The sequence below is a fragment of the Nicotiana tabacum genome, chromosome 6 (assembly GCF_000715075.1).
Source record: "Nicotiana tabacum cultivar K326 chromosome 6, ASM71507v2, whole genome shotgun sequence".
Taxonomy (NCBI): Eukaryota; Viridiplantae; Streptophyta; class Magnoliopsida; order Solanales; family Solanaceae; genus Nicotiana; species Nicotiana tabacum.
Genome location: NC_134085.1, coordinates 205,625,059 through 205,630,665, shown reverse-complemented (window position 1 = coordinate 205,630,665; position 5,607 = coordinate 205,625,059).

Below are 5,607 nucleotides of genomic sequence, written 5' to 3'. Positions count from 1 at the left end.
CATCAGTTTTGGAAGCATTTAACATGTTCTTACAGTTGGCAAGAAGTATAAGAATCGTAAGTTCCAACTAATTATAAGAAAAACGTTAACATTTTCTTACCAATTCAGTAAATGCAAAACTATTATAACTGGTAAGCGGCTCGATACCTGCCCATAGTCAGACACAATCAAGGAATTCCCTTGTGCAGCTATAAAAGCTAGATGAATATTGTACCTATTTTTCTCCTGAACAAGCTGGTTCTGTATTGCAAGAAGATAACTTTTGAAATAACATTCCCGTCGAGCAATGACTGATGAGTAATTTGGTGCTCACCAAAAAAAAGCATGTCTAAGGTCTAACTTAGGTGACGACAGATGAACATAGAAGTTTTTACTTGATATCACTTGAGCCATGAAATATAAAGAGAAAAGTTGTACTCAAAAACTTTTAAACTCATATCACAAAATTTAAATCTGGCAACGGTGAAGCATATGAATATTATTAATAATAGGAATATTTTACTCAAATTATACAGTTATAATCCATTAGAACGTAGGATAAAATAAAGAATTTGAAAGTAAGAGAAGGTGAGAAAATAAAAATAAAGAAGATATTGTTATGAAATAAAGACTATAAAGTAAAGACAAGTATAGAGAGAAACTGATATATTATTCGAATTCAAACTGATGTACATAATGAACTGAAATATCTTCTATTTATAGAAGAAAGGAAGCTGCTCTGTAAGCTGCTACTACAAACTGCTGTGTAAGCTGCTACTACAAGCTGCAGTGTAAGCTACTATAAGCTGCTGTGTAAGCTGCTACTACAAGCTGCTACAAGCTGCTGTGTAAGTTGCTGCTGTACCAGATATGGATAATCTTCTACTGAGAGCAATATTTATCCATAACGGAGTACTGAATGGATAAGCTTATTATACCCGGTATGGATAATCTTCTACCGGGGTAATGTTTATCCATAACTGGGTACTGAAAAGATAAGCTTATTATACCCGATATGGATAAACTTCTACTGGGGGTAATGTTTATCCATAACCGGGTACCGAAATGATAAGCTTCTTCAGGAAGCTTATTTCCAATATAGTACTAAATAGATAAACATATTTACGGTGGAGTCCCATATGGATAAGCTTCTTCAGGAAGCTTATTTACAACGGAGTACTAAATGAACATCCATAATATAATATATTTATAACACTCCCCCTTGGATGTTCATTAAAAGATAATGTGCATCATTAAAACCTTACTAGGAAAAACCACGTGGGAAAAAAAATCCCAGCGAAGGAAAAAGAGTACACATATTTAGTAAGACACATTGCTAGGTGCCTCATTAAAAACCTTATAAGGAAAACCCCATGGGAAAAACCTTAGTAAGGGAAAAAGAGTGCATCGCGTATTTTACTCCCCCTGATGAAAACCTTGTTTCAAATATTTGAGTCTCCGTATTCCAATCTTGTATACCATCTTCTCAAAAGTTGAAGTTGACAAAGATTCAGTGAATAAATCTGCTGGATTATTACTTGAACGGATTTGTTGCACATCAATGTCACCACTTTTCTGAAGATCGTGTGTGTAGAACAATTTTGGTGAAATGTGCTTCGTTCTATCTCCTTTTATAAATCCTCCCTTTAATAGTGCTATGCATGAAACATTGTCTCCGTATAATATTGTGGGTCTTTTATCACATTCCAACCCACATGTTTCTCGAATGAATCACTGATCTCAATCATATGCATTCCCTGCTTGCCGGTTTGAAATCGAACTTTATGGGTATCGGATAAATAACCTGCATTACCAATATGATCTGCACCACTTTTGTTAGCATTAGCAAGATAAATAAGTGCACCATCTACACCGAGATAGAGTATTTCAGGACCAAGGAGTTCCTCGTCCTCTTCTGGAGGTCGGAACAAATCCTTATTTACTTCAAGTGATCGAACAACCATTGGTGTACTCAATGGGTGCGCTTTGTCCATGTAAAAGCGTTTTAAGACCCTTTCTGTATAGGCAGATTGATGGATAAAGATCTCATCTGCTAAATATTCAATTTGCAGACCAAGACAAAGTTTTGTCTTTCCAAGATCTTTCATCTCAAATTCTTTCTTAAGATATTCAATTGTCTTTTGAAGCTCTTCTGGAGTTCCAACAAGATTTATGTCATCAACATAAACAGCAAGTATAACAAATTCTGATGCCATTTTCTTTATAAAAATACATGGACAAATAACATCATTTATGTAACTTTCTTTCAGCAAATATTCACTAAGGCGATTATACCACATGCGCCCAGATTACTTTAAACCGTACAAAGATCTTTATAATTTGATCGAGTACATTTCTCAAGACTTTGAATTATATGCTTCGGGCATTTTCAATCCTTCAAGGATCTTCATATAGATTTAGCCAAATAAGTCATATAGGTTAAGACTTGTATCTAAATGGTACGACATCTTCAAGTGTCTGGACTGCTAGTCCGATCCTCACAATCGTTTACAATATTGTGCACTATATTGTATTAAATGTATCGTCGACGATCATTTTGTGCCAGTTCCGAAGCGACATAACTTGTGGAGATCTCATCACTTTCTTTATTTTCAGGTACCTGAACTTTTTCGGGAGTTTCATGAAATGTTATGTCGTGGGCTCTTCTAGAGCTTATTTCCTCCTCATTATGATCATTTCGATCATTAGCTCCTACTATTTTTCAAGGATTGTTACCTTTGGAACCGATTGGTCTACCACGCTTCATGCGTACAGTAAACTCTATCCTTCAGGGACTTTAATTTTAATAGGAGCATTTGCAGCTGAAATATGATATTTAATTTTGGATCAGCAAATGCTTCTGGCATTCGACTTGAATTATCTTCTAAGTGAGGATCATGATAATTCGATTCATATAACATATTTTTCAACTGTTTATTCCATCCTTCAAATGTTAGAAAAACTAACATATATCCTCAATCATCTTTGGGAAACTTATCTTTGTGTATTATGGTAGAGAAATTAATCACATACCACACAACAAAAGATAGTAAAAATATTTGGTTTCTGATCCTAATCCAATTGTGAAGGGAGAACTTATCATATATTGTTGATCTGATGCATACAAGTGCTGCTATATGCAATTTAGAAAATCTTAGACCAACACATGAAGTTTTGTTCTCATAAGCAATGGTTTAGACATTAATAGGAGGTACTCAATGCTAAACCAGCTTGGATATAAACCAGCATTATCAAGATGAACTGTCTTGATTTCATAATCTGAAAATTATGCTCTTAATCGAGAAAAGCAATTCCAAATGCCAAACTGCAGGTTGACAATAATTACACATGTAACCATCTCATATATGCACCTATAAGTGGTTCACATGATAGGTGAACGAGCCCATATTCACCTTTTATATATTTCAGAATCAAGGGTCTTAGTCCCAACTTTAGCTGGTATAATCATTCATTATGAGAACAAGCAACACATGAGAATTCCTGAAGAATCTTCTAGTTCTTTAGTATATGCTTATCTGAATTTTCAAATAGCTCATTTAAAAATGGCAAATGAAAACTTCAAGTTTATCATGTCATGTGCTATCTCTTAGTAAACTTCTGGTTTACTATGGCATAAACTTTTGCTTTAGTAAACTTCTGGTTTACTGTGATACATGATATAGTACAAATTAAAGAATAAGACAGGTAACTTCTCACATACATATTATTTTACCCCCTATGATTGTGGAAACATGAAGATTATCAATCTTCCAATCATTTGTAGTCTCAATATGATATCCATTTGTATTAGTAAACTTCAGGTTTACTACAACATATGTTTTGACCATAATCATATAATATGAATGACATATTTGTATATAAGCTCTTCGGGAGCCTTAATTTATTATCCACAATCTAATATTTATCTGGCACTACTGGTGTCATGTATTCTTTAGGCAAACATTTATCTCTTCAGGAGTTATTGATACATTTTGTACTATTAAATATTGCTCAGACACTGCCGGTGTCATGAGAGAAAATAACAATCGAATAAACAATGTAAAACAATTGTTTAAGCACACAAAAACTCTTCTTCCTAATATTTTTCCACTTCAGGAGGCAATTTCAACTGTGTTACTTCTTCAGGAGCAAATTTAAAATACGAAATATTGAGTATATATTCTCTCAATTATATTAACTCTTCTGGAGGTGAATTGTAATGTATTCACATCAAGAGCGCGTTCATATTTACCCGACTTATTAGTATTGTCACATTCACTTCAGGGAATGGATTAATATTATCAAAAGTTCTCATCCTTGAGGAAACCGAACATAATTATCTGAATGCGCATTAATCACATCAAATTGTGATGCCTCAACCTCTTTTAAAATATTTACTACTTCAGGAGCAAATCGAGGCGTGCATTTAATATAGAGAATATTTATGTAGCTTATCTTCAATTGTAACTATAGAAAGCCTAAATTATCACTTTTGGTGATCATAGACATATACCACTTCTGGTGGTTAACAAAATATAATTACAATGAGATATATGAAATATAACTACTTCTGGTGGTTGTATATTTCTTGCAAACTCTGCTAGAGTTTAAGTTGATCTAATAATATTATCCATATTCTTTAAAATGACATAAATAAGATATATTATAGTAAACATCATTATCAAATCATAATTTTTCTTTATGTACAACAATTACATAACCATACTATCTATTACAAATAACAAAAATTAAAATATTTACATTTCTACAGATTCACCACCGATTACATGACTTGTTTCTCCTTCTGGGAGTGCAAAGTAATCAGCTACATCCAAATGCATAAAGTCTAAATTATCTTCAGAAATTAAATTTGCTTCAGCATTTTTCTCTGTCTTCTTCAGGGAGGCTTGATAAAGCTCAACCAGGTGCTTTGGCGTACGACAAGTACGTGACCAGTGCCCTTTTCCTCCACATCTATAGCATGCATTTTCTACATTTGGCGCTTGCACCGCTTCATGCTTTTGTTCCTTCCTTTTCCACTGCTGGTGGTGAGGAGGCTTCTTTGGTGCATTATTATTACCATGATTGGGGTTTCTTCCCCGATCACGGCCATGATCACGACTGGGGCCACGACCTCTTCCACGTTTAGCTTGGTGGAAGTTCGTCTCATTCACTTCAGGGAATGGACATGAACCAATAGGTCGGCTTTCATGATTTTTCATTAATAGCCCATTATGTTGCTCTGCTATAAGAAGATGTGAGATAAGTTCAGAATACTTTTTAAATCCCATCTCTCGATATTGCTGCTGCAGGAGCATATTCGAGGCATGAAAAGTGGTGAAAGTTTTCTCCAACATATCATGATCAGCAATATTATCACCACATAACTTCAATTGGGAAATAATTCTGAACATAGCAGAATTATACTCATTGATAGATTTAAAATCTTGTAGCCTTAGATGAGTCCAATCATATCGTGCTTGTGGAAGAACGACCATCTTCAGGTGGTCATATCTATATTTCAAATTATTCCACAGTATGACTGGATCTTTAACAGTAAGATATTCCATTTTCAGGCCCTCATCAAGGTGATGACGTAGGAATATCATTGCTTTGGCACGATCTTGG